The sequence below is a fragment of the Aethalodelphis obliquidens genome, unplaced genomic scaffold, assembly GCF_003676395.1.
Source record: "Aethalodelphis obliquidens isolate GAN/ISIS:26980383/991018 unplaced genomic scaffold, ASM367639v1 scaffold17, whole genome shotgun sequence".
NCBI lineage: Eukaryota > Metazoa > Chordata > Mammalia > Artiodactyla > Delphinidae > Aethalodelphis > Aethalodelphis obliquidens.
In genome coordinates, this window is record NW_020837961.1 from 14,564,911 (window position 1) to 14,577,421 (window position 12,511).

Sequence of the window (12,511 nt, forward strand, 5' to 3'; positions counted from 1 at the left end):
TCCTAGGAGTTTCATCAACCAGGGAATACAGACTCTAATCACAGGACAGGAAGCTAGAAGTCAACACCACAACCCGACGAACTGTCACAAACTATCATATCTCTTATCTTTTCTTCTAGGGGCCCATTCATCCTTCCTAAAAATCATTTACTCTCCCCTAGGAGGCCTACATCCTCCCTCCCCTTTCCCTATTAAGATGGTATGTAAGTCTACATGTAATCCACTACAGAGAGTTACTCATTTTCCCCTGGTTACCTCCCAAGTATAAATGAGGAATGTATGTTAATAAACTTGTTTTTCTCATTAATCTATCTTTTGTTACAGGGGTTTCAGCTAAGAACTCAGAAAGGTAGAGGGAAATTTATTTTTCCTCTCCTATACCTCCTTCAATTTGAATTTAACTCTTATGAGGAAAAGACAAACCGCAATCTGGTTATGCATTCAAAGATTCATAAAGCATAGCCATGGCTGCAATTCTGAATGAAGAGCTACATAAATGCTATTCAATACTATTGCCTGTGGGAGTGGTGCCTACTGAGGTTGTACAGTGCACAACGGGCACAACCATAAGTGGCAGCCCAGAGCATGGTGACATCATCTTTCTGCGGAGAATTTTACAGTTAGCTTTTCCAGATCATTCTCTGCCTTACGATTTTGCTCCAGGAGATTGACATTGATGAATGTCATTTTCAGGGCCTCATGTTTTTTAGCTTCCAAAGAAGGGCACTAACAGGAGGTTGGAGTATCATGGTAGAGAAAGGTCAGGGTGCACATTGCCTCAGCTTTCTTTCTTTTGGGACTTTGTTTATCAGTCATTCCATTGTTCTTTCTGTTGGCACAGCTACAGTCGCACAGTCCAATTCTCTGGGTGCTGGTAACACTCATCTTTGCCTTGACCATTCAAGCCTAGGATAGCTAATACCTTCTGCTTTTATAAGCTTTTGGGTGATTTAATGTCTCTTCTTGGTTCCATTAAGCCTCTTATCACTTCTATCAATAGTCCTTTCTTTCAATATTCTTCACCTAACGTTTTGAATGTGCTACCTATTCCCTGATCTGACCTAGATTTTTATACATTATTTTAAACCCAGTATCTTGGAGAAATAATTTATAAAGAGACACTTCTCTAGAAAAACATGTGATTGAGTAGCGTCTTTGTTAAATATTTTATCACAACAATGGCTACTTCTATGGAAAGTGTGATTTCCAGATAAATTATGAATCTGGGTCAGCAAGGACAACTACATGTTCTCCACTGTCTCTTTCTGTGTCCATGGTAGAGCCATCTATTCAGTCACACTGCTCCTTCCAGCTGAGTTAGGATGTGACCTTACAATCTTTACCAGCAAAGCTCTCAATACAGTGTCTACCAATCAATAGTCTGAGGTTTACAATTTCTTAGACTGCATTCAGCCCATCAATGTAAGCCAAGCCCTTCTGCTTTTAAACCCAGTGCTCACCCTCTTCAAAGGGAATGTTTGGGTCTGTTTTCATTGGTCAGTGCACAAAGTATAACCAAATCTAGCCCTTAAATCTTCTTGCACACTATCCTCTCATAATGCATTATGCTTTCTGCATTTAGCCAAACCCTTTTCTTCACTTACTTTTCAAACTCTTCCACAGAGGCATCTGGATCTCTTTCTTCTTAACCAACACATCCTCTGTATCTTCAACCACATTTGTATTTGTTCTACCTTTCTGTTTTAACTGATACGTAGGTCTTCCTTGAAAATGTTCTTTTTTCTTTTCTTGAACTATCTCAAATATTTGATACGTATATATTCTTATCCTCATCCTCATTAGGCCAGGGGTTAAGGATGTGCCCCTCTTAGAGCCACATAGTCTCTTCCAGACTTTCTATATCATTACTTTCATCAAACTTGACTAACTGCAGCTCACTCCATGAAACTCAGCAGCTCTCTTCTCTCACTGCAGACTGTCACCTGAATTTGAGCCACTTTCCCTCATTCACTGAAAAGTTTAGCACTTTGACTATGGTCTTTTACCACAAACATCAATATTTTGGATGACTTTAGCATCCACATAGAATACTCACCTTATACCAGGCATTTTAAAGAAGCAATATAGGGCTTCCCTGGTGGCGCAGTGGTTGAGAGTCTGCCTGCCAATGCAGGGGACACAGGTTTGTGCCCCGGTCCAGGAAGATCCCACATGCCGCAGAGCAGCTGGGCCCGTGAGCCATGGCCGCTGAGCCTGCGCGTCCGGAGCCTGTGCTCCGCAACGGGAGAGGCCACAACAGTGAGAGGCCCATGTACCGCAAAAAAAAAAAAAAAAAAAAAGAAGCAATATAGGTCAGGGGCAAAATTGTGGACTGTGTAAGCTGCCTGTCCACCTATTTACTGAAGCAGATAACTTTGATCCCAAGGCAAGTTACTAAATTGTTAGTGTCTTAACTTTCTCATCTGTAAGATAGGGTTGGTACAGTAACTCATTTTAGAATTGTTGGGAGAAAACAACAGTAGATAAAAACAGTAGATAAACCAGTACCTGGTTTATAATAAGCCATCAATAAATATAAGCTATTATTATCATTAATCCCTTCCTCATCATCAGTACCTGTGCAACAACACACACTCACAGCCTCATCTTGAATGCTGTCATCACTCAAAATTGCTGAACCTGTATCACCATCTCAAGAATCACAATCTCTGATTACAACCTCCTTCCTTTCAACTCTCTTATTCAACGATGACCCTATGGTTTCATTCACCTTTACGGAGACTTTCAGTGACTGACCCCATTATTTCAGCTGAATTCTCAGGAAATAGACCTATTATTCAATTCTAAACACATCTGGATTAGATTCCTAGGAGCATTATTTTAAGAACATTCTTGTCATTGTCCCAAGTTACTTTAATTCTTCATCTTTTTTATAACACTTGCCTGGGCAAAAAAACACATCTTGGAACAAAACCAAACACCTGCTCTAGCCAGCCCTGCTTCCAAGAAGCTGAGGATGCTTAGCTATAATTATAAAAGAGGTAGATTGGGTCAACTGTTAACTAATAATCTTCAAGTTCCTTTAGGTCCTTCAAATGATTTTGTATCTTAACTTATCAAAAAAAAAAAAAGAAAAAAGAAATCTTATCATAGAGGCTCCCTTCAGAACTACTAAAATTACCTTTTCTCCTCCCCTGCTGCTGCTGGGAGGAGCAGCTCAAGGTGCCTGAAGCCAATTTCTGTGGGTGCTGTGGAAATACCTTCATCCCTTTTCAGGACCCTTATTCCACCAACTATTCGTCTACTCTTGTTTTGCAAACTCTTCCTCTCCCTTGAGTCTTTCCATCAGCCTTTAAACACACCCAGTCTCTTGGACCCCACCAGCACCCACAATTACAGTTCTCTATCTCTCTTTTCAAACAACCAAACTCTTTGAAAAAGTGGTTAAATATGTGTTAGAGATTTTTGTACATTCTATGGTATACTGCTGTGTGCACTTTCTGACAATGTTCCATGGTCATATTCATCATTTTTTTGACTTAAAGTGGTTTTAAAGTTTTTAGAATATTTTATTTCATCTTCTTGTTATTGGTCCCTCATCTCTATGGCCATGTTTGGAAACTGGTAACTTCTTCCACACCCCACTTGTTTGATTCCCCCATCAGCCATCCACATTTGAATGCTCCTTTGCTGTTGAAACAGTCTCCTTTTTTTGAAGCCGTGATGTGACACTGTCCTGCTTTCCTATATCTCTATAACTAGTCCTTTCAGACACGTTTATGCTTCCCCTCTTCTGTTGAGTCATTCATTTTAGGAATCCCTTAAAGCTGTTATATATTCTATTTTTAACTCAGGATATATTCTCTCATGAGGCCACTTCATCCCTAACTGGCCCTTCAATTATGACTTCCAGGCAGATGGTCACAAATTTACCTGAGGGGCAGATTTTACATTTTTGCAGCAATCTCAAATTTTAAAAATTTAAAGAGGGGTATTTCATAATATATTGTGATAAAAATTTAAAAGCTTAAAACAGGATGCTACTTTTAAAAATAAACTGTGTTGCAATGGTGGCATACTCCAAAGTGACACACTGAGTAAGGAATGAATAAGGAGACACATCCTTTTGAAAATGAGCACAAAAAGCAGTGGACTCAAACAAACATTTGTTGCAAAAGAAACTCAAAGATTATAAAACTGGATGCTCATTGGTTACACTCTTAAGCAATGGTATACGCACTTGCTTAGTCATCTCATTTAACTTCATATATAATTTACCATTCCTTTTCAGCTCTATTTTCACTAAAAATAGAAAGTAGAATCACCAAGAATACAGAAAAAAAGTGATGGTTATTTACTGAATACCTTTGGCTCAGTGAAATGAGATGAGTGTTAGTGGAATGGGGAGAAGGCACACTGCAATGTTTGCTGAAGACCCGGTTTCAGACACACCAATAAAAGTTGGATGATCCCTTTTTACCGCATAGTGTATTCTTTAGTGTGTTCTATAAATTCAGCATTTTTGTGGAAAAAGTGATATTTAAAGATGATACAAGTAACTATAATTTCCATTTGTGTATAGGACTATGTTTGGAAAACAAGTCATATAAGCACAGTAATTTCTAATCTCTAAAGAATATTCTTTCCTTTGCAGTTGCTACCTAATTGAAGAGCTGAATTAGGTTTGCTGTTCTTCATTTCAGTTTCTCTGCTACCTGTACCTAAAAGGATCTGAGCATTTCTTACTCCTGTAGTCAGGCTACTTCTGGCATGCAACCCTTGCTTGGCTCACCAAAAGGAAACCCCTGCTGTCTTCCTTTCTGTCAATACAACCAACCCAACTCTGACTTAATATTGATAGTCTGCTATACAATTCACACTCTTGCTGCTTAAAGATAAGTTCTACACAAATGTATGGATGCCAAGGGGGGACAGTGGGGGAGAGTGGTGGTGGGATAAATTGGGAGATTGGGATTGAAATGTATACACTGATGTGTATAAAATAGATAACTAATAAGAACCTGCTATACAAAAAATAAATAAAATTCAAAAAAAATAAACAGCACAAAAGAAAAAAAATGATAAGCTCTACAAACATGCTGCTCTCATCATCGCCTTATTGTTCTGCCTAATCTTCCCAGTGTTAGCTTAGCAGTCACTACTTTGAGAAATCTTCCTTGAACTTCTAAAATTGGTTAAGATTCTCTCTCTCTCTCTCTCTATTGAGGTCAAATTGATATACAACATTATATTAGTTTCAAGTGTACAACATATGCTTTGATATTTGTATACACTGTGAACTGATCATCACAATAAGCCTAGTAAACAAATGTAATCTACATAGCTACAATTTTTTCTTTTTTTTTTTTTCTTGGGACGAGAACTTTTAAGATCTACTGTCTTCGAAAATTTCAAATATGCAATACAGTGTCATTAACTATAGTCATCATGCTTGGACTTCCCTGGTGGCGCAGTGGTTAAGAATCTGCCTGTCAATGCAAGGGACACGGGTTCAATCCCTGGTCTGGGAAGATCCCACATGCCAAGGAGCAACTAAGCTGGTGCACCACAACTATTGAGGCTGTGCTCTAGAGCCTGCGTGCTGCAACTACTGAAGCCTGAGTGCCTCAAGCCTGTGCTCTGCAACAAGAGAAGCCACTGCAATGAGAAGCCCGCACACTGAAACAAAGAGTAGCCCCTGCTCACCGCAACTAGAGAAAGCCTGCGCGCAGCAACAAAGACACAACGCGGCCCAAAATTTAAGAAAAATTAAAAAAAAAAAAACATAGTCACCATGCTATACATTACACTCTTTCTCTCTTTTATGCATGCACCCTCTCCCTACACACACACACACACACACACACACACACACACACACACACACACACACACACATTAACATATACCTGGGTCCCATCAGGCCTGACCTATGGGGTAGGGTTAGTGGCTCCAATAGTAACCCCCACTGTTCTACTATCATAGCAAATCACAAAATCACAGTATCATGTAAAGGCTAATTGTCCATCACTCTACTAAAACTGCAAGTTCCGTGAACTCAAAACTCTGTTAAATTCGTTACGTTGGAATTACCAGTGCCTTCTCAATTTATACATTTTTTCACTACACATTTGAATCTCAGGGTTTTTTTTTAAAGGTGAAAGAATAACTTCCTTTTCAAACAGAACTAATAGCCCAATTTTTAATTGTTTGGTGGAAAGAACTCTTTTATCTTTTCAGTACAGTTTTACATTAAATCACAGCTAATAATACAGTACAATGAACATAATGTAAAGATTGGACTAAAACTCCAAAGATCTAAGACTTGGACTACCCTATGGTTTTAATCCTAATTAGTTAACTGTGTGACCCTGAATGATTCTCTTTAATTCTTCTGGACTTGAATTTTCTACTGAAAGTTGAGTAAGGTTGAAGTAGACTAGTGGTTATTACTGGTGCTCTATTAATTTCCTGAGGATGGTAACACCTTACCAAAACCTTGGTGTCTTAAAAGAACAGAAATTCATTATTTTATATTCTAGAGGCCAGAATTTCTAAATCAGCATCACTAGGCCAAAATAAGGTGTCAGCAGGGCCTCACACCATTTGGAGGCTCTAGGGGAGAATCTGTTCCTTGTGTCTTCTGGTTGCTGGTGGGTGCCAGTATTACTTGATTTTTGGCTGTATTACTCCAGTCTTCAAGACCAGCATTTTCAAATTTCTCTCTGCTCCATATTCATGTCACCTTCTCCTCTGTGAGTCAAATCTCCCTCTGCCTCTCTCTTATAAGGATACATGTGATATATTTAGGGTCAACCTGGATACTCCAGGATAATCTCCCCATCTCAAGATCTTAGTTTAATCACATCTGAAAAGAACCTTTTTCCAAATAAAGTACCTTTTATAGGTTCCAGGGATTTGGACCTGATATCATTGGAGGTGTGGCATTTTTTAGTCTCTTGCAGTAGGATTATTTATTATTGCTGCTGCAACTACTGCTGCTACTACTATCGCTATGAATCTGGGTGGAACAGTGACCAATAGAGTGCAATAGAAATAATGCTATATGATTTTCAAGGCTTTGTCAAAGGAAGCTTTGAAGCTTCCACCTTGGTATCTCAGAACGTTTGGGCTCAAGAAGTTCTCTCTAGGGAATGCTTCCTGGCAGAACCCAGCCACCACACTGTGAGCCACACAAAAAGGTCATATGCAGGTGCTCTCATTGGCAGATTCATCTATACCAGGCTTTAAGTCATCCGATCACAGATGCCAGCCATGTGACCGAAGAAACCCTCAGATAATTCTAGACTCTAGTCTTTTGAGTCCATCCCAGATGCTGAGTCTTCCCAAGCGAGGCCTCAGATGTAGAAGAGCTGAAACAAGTCATATTTGCAATGTCCTTTAGGAATTCTTTACCTTGAGAATCAGTTCAGGTCCTAAGGCCTGAGAACCAGAAGAAGCACAGAGGGCAAGAAAAGCTTTTAAGCAATCAGGCAGGAAGGGCTGAATTCTTTCTTTCTTCAAATTTTTGTTCTTTTCAGGCCCTCAGCTAATTAGATGATGCCCACCCACACTGGGCAGGGCAAATTGCTCTACTGAGTCCATTCATTGAAATACTAATTTTATCCAGAAACACTCTTACAGACACATACAGAAATAATGTTTAGCCAAATAACAGGGTGCCCTGTGATCCAGTCATCTTGAAACATGAACCATCACATAAGTTTAGGATTGTTTCTTATTCAACTCTACATAACCAAAACAGATAATACTAACAAGAGCAATAGTAAGCATTTATTTTGTGCTGTTAGGGACTGTTCTAATTGTGTTGAATTTATTTAATCCTCACAGTATACTTACGAAATACATGTAATTCTCATTTTCATTTAAAGTTGGGAATAATAAGGCATAGGGAGATTAAGTAATTTAACCAAAATTATTAACACAATACACTTAAATTTTTTTTTCTCTTTTTGTTTCTCAAAATAAAAAAACAGCTAAATGTTTCATAACCTTGTTGTTTAAATATTGACTCTGTTGGTTAAGAGAATTCTATATATAAGATTTTCTTCGTAATATCATATGCTGCCTATTGATATTTTTTCCATAATTAAACTTGCCTAAAGGCTTCTGTATATTTTAAGAAGCTGAGACTACATCATTGTTACATTGTTTAAATTGCCAAAATAAGGGTTTGTGTTTCTAACCTTTACTTCTTTTGTTCACAGATTAAGTGTTCCTTTGACATGTTAATAATCTTCAAGAAAACTAGTTAAGTAAACAAGTTATTTGACTTCACATTCCAAAAATGCAGCTGACTAGGTAAACTGCAGACATTCCAAACACTAACATTTAAGAAAACTATTCACAACACATTCACATATTGAAAGCTGAGATTGGAATTTTTTAAAAACTAAATAAATCACCAGGTGCAGGAAATACAGAAGGAATTGAAAATAAAAGCACAAGGGCTCATATGCAACCTTTGGCAAAAAATGGGGAAGGGGTTGGCGAAGTAGAGGTGGTTCCCACATTAGTCCATTAGTTTTGTCACATGGGGGCAGGAGGTAAGACCTTAACCTGTGAAATGCAGGGAGTTGATCTGAGAAGCCTAGACATAAAATGGAGACATTTAAAGAGCTGTTAAACTACTAAATGTATAATCTGAGAACAGATAATCTGTCCAATGGGACAAATAAGTGAAAAAGGAAACTTGTCTGTCTCTCATAGGATCCAAGTGGAAAAAATAAAGTCAGTGAGAATTCATAACCTTGCCCTGTACCTTACAAAGTTTTTGTGTGAAGTGACCAGTAGTTCCAAAACTTCCAAACTAGTTCCAAAGACCATAAAAGTTGGTCCTGCACTACTGATAGCCCTGAAGTGCCTGGTAAAGTCAAACACAAATTGCTCAGGTCACAGGATAACTATTGATAAATCCCACTGAAGAAGAGCTTCACAAAGGAAATTAATGAGGGAAACCAACACCTAGAGTGAGAATCAAGAGGGATAGTAATCCTCAGACATTTGCATAATAAAAAGCATTTAAATAATACAAAGGAAGTATACGAAAAACATTAAAGACATATAATAATGAATTGATATCCTTATAAAATAATAAAATATGAAAAACATGCTAGATATTTTTAACAAACTACCAAAACTCTTAGAAGAAACGAATATCATCATTGAAATAAGATATGCACAATAAATTAGTTAAATTATTAGGAAAATAAATTTCAAGATAAAACTGAGGCAATTACCTGAAATGCACAGATGTAAAGAATTCAAAATTATGATGGAGAAATTAAGAAACATGGTGAATAAAGGCAGAAGCTTAAAAACAGAAACTCCTATAGGAATTCCAAAAGCCGACACCATTGGGAGTTGCAGAGTGGTAATATTTGAAGAAATGTTGGCTGAAAAATGTCCAGAATTCTTGAATGACTTCCATCTTTGAGTCTCTCTGTAGTTTAGGACTTGGGAATGGGGGTAGATGTATTCAGAAAAGAGATATACTCAAAGTCATATGGTGAAGAAAGATGACCTGAAAGTTTTGCATTTGTATGCTGGTATAAAAATAGTAATAAAAAGCATAAAGAGACTGGTCATGATGGTCCTGAGGTAGATCATGGTAGATGTATAAGACAGAGTGGGCTGCATTGCATGGGAATATTTCCAGGGCTCCCGCTAACAGAAGTTGTATGGCTGGATGGAGACTGATTGCACTGAGGTTGACTTCTACAGTGGAGGGTTGGAGGCTGGCAAAGGCGGTCTTACCCAGATCAGATGACAACCAGGACGATCTGTTTACCTTTGGTGATGGAAACAGCCAGCAAAATTTATAAAAATCTACAATAATTAAGAAAATGTGGCATTGGCATAGAGTTGGAAACACAGAAAAATGAACAAAGAAGTCTCAAAAACAGACCACTGTAGACACACGGGGACATTATATGTGATAGAGAGAGCAATGCAAATCAGTTAGGGAAGACTGGGTGAACTAAATACTGATAAAATGAAAAATAATTAAGATACCTCTGCCACATGGTACGCAAAAATAAATTTCAAATGAATTAAAGACATGAATGTGAAAAAAAGAAAATTTTTAAAATAAAGCATAAGAAAATCATAGGATTCATAGGATTTTACCCATTATTTAAAATACAAAAATCCATTATGGATCAAAAAGAAAAATAAATTCTTAGAAAACTATAAGATCAACTTGTGATATGCTGCTTCATTAGATTTAAGCCAACTAGCAAAATATATTTGTGCTTAAGTAGTTGTAATTATTTTCTAAACACACACCCTCAAATAGAAATGGGAATATCTTTATTACATCAATGTAGGGAAATATTTCTTAAGCAAGGCTAATAGGACAAAGAAAGTAGAAATTAAAGAACTCCTACAAATCAATAAGAAAGGAAAGATGAAGCATTGGAAAAATGGCAAAAAATATGAACAGATTTATTCCTACCAGAAATGGGGGAATACAAATTAGAACATTTATATGTCATTTCATAGATATCATATTGACCAAAATCAATGTCTGATAGCACTTTGCTGATGAGAGTTAAATTGCTACAATTTTGAAATTAATTTGGCAATATCAAGAAAAGTTGATTATGCACATATCCTTTGACCCAGGAAATAAACTTTTCTGTATCTTCCTGTGAATAAAGAGACAAAATGAATGCTAATTATGGCTGTCTCATTTTAAATAGGAAACTGAAAATAACTCTAATATAATGTAAAATTACAAAATAGTGCAAATAAGTGAATATATATATATCACTATAAAGATTTTATAATTTATAAGGTCAAATGAGTGAGAATACACACAGTAAGAAACTATATAATGTTGCAAAATATACATTTTAAAATGTTAATATTATAATGATAAATAAATAAATAGTATAAGTTCTAATATATAAATATAAATGGAATATGTCAACCTTGGGCATCTCCTTTATCTCTGGGAAATGAAAAGTTGAGAGAAACGGCAAGGGAGCTTATTTACATCTGTATCATTTTAGCTCTCCTTTTAATTAGATTTTTAGAAGCAAAGATATTAACATTTATTTAATTTTAATGGTGGATACATGTGTGTCTATTTTCTTATTGTCGTTCATTTCAGTATATATGATATTCTTTATTATTTTAAATAAAATAACTTTTTAGAGGAAAAATATTAAAAACATTTGGTTAGAAGCAAAACCGCAATTCAAAAATAGTTTGCAATTATGACTGAACTATAGTATAAATTAGGTAAGGCATATATTAACATAAAATTAGTAATTTCCCTAGGCAATGATCAGTAATGTTTCAACCTAGGGCTACATAGGATATTACTGGAATCCTTAAGTAACTTAATGCTAGGTTGTTGATACATGAAGTAATTTCTTCTTTGTATACAAAACACACACAAAAAACATAACATCTTACTCCAGTACAAGGATTATTTTCCAGAATGACACAATATTTGGCATAAAATGTTGCATTGGCAAACAGTGCCCAAGTAATGGTAATATACACATAAGGTTAAAGTGGCTGATGTAGTTAAGTGGCTTTAATGCATAACTATCTTCCAGAACAACCCCACAATGTGAATACATCTGTGCGCCCTGTTAGGTGAAGTTCATAGCATAAAGCCTACTTTTGCAATGACTGGGATGCAAACACACAGCAGGGGGCCTCCCGCCAGTGGGCCTCTATCCAGTGTTCTATGGAAAGAGTACAAGATACTTAAAGGAGGCTATGTAAAGTGATTAAAGTCCCCTCTCTTTTCCATCACCATAGGTAGGAGGCATCATGTCCACTCTTTCTCAGTCTGACTCTGCTTGTTATTTTATCTCATTGGAATCCAGGACCACCTCCCGGTGCCACATTTCACCAGAAGGTATACTGCCCATGCCTCAAGGCAGAAGTTCAGCTTCCTCCTCTCTCCTGGGTTCCATACTGCCTCGGTGGAGCACAACGAGGCAGGCTGTCTTCTCTTTTCTTTAATCAATGCTAGATTAGTCAATGCACCACTCTGAGGACAGGCCATATTTTCTCTTTCCACACAGACAGGTTTAGCTTGTTAGTAGCAAGATTTAGAATCAAGGAAGAAGTATAAAACTGTACCAGAGTTCAAGTTGAAGCCATGCAATCCAGTTTAGCTTATGCCAACGAGCCCTGCATTTCTGATTTGGGTTGACCCAAATAATCATAAAATATACTTTAATTCCCATTCAGCTATGCACAGGGCTCCCTTAGGGACCCCTCAGGGAAAGAAGGATGATTGAGAGGAAATATTCTATATCCCTGGCAGATAAATACTTTAACACCATTAAAATATTGCTAATATTTTCTGCATGCTCCATATGAGTAAGCTTCTAGTCCTTATGCAGGAAAATGTGAGTACTACAGATTTTAATACAGGCACCAAAAATCTTCAAATGAAAATTCCCTACAGAAGAAAGTCTTTAGAAAAGCTTATATATTAACAACAAATTGACATACACTGAGTTATCTTTAATAATTGGCAAAACAGTGTTCTTTGTTTTGT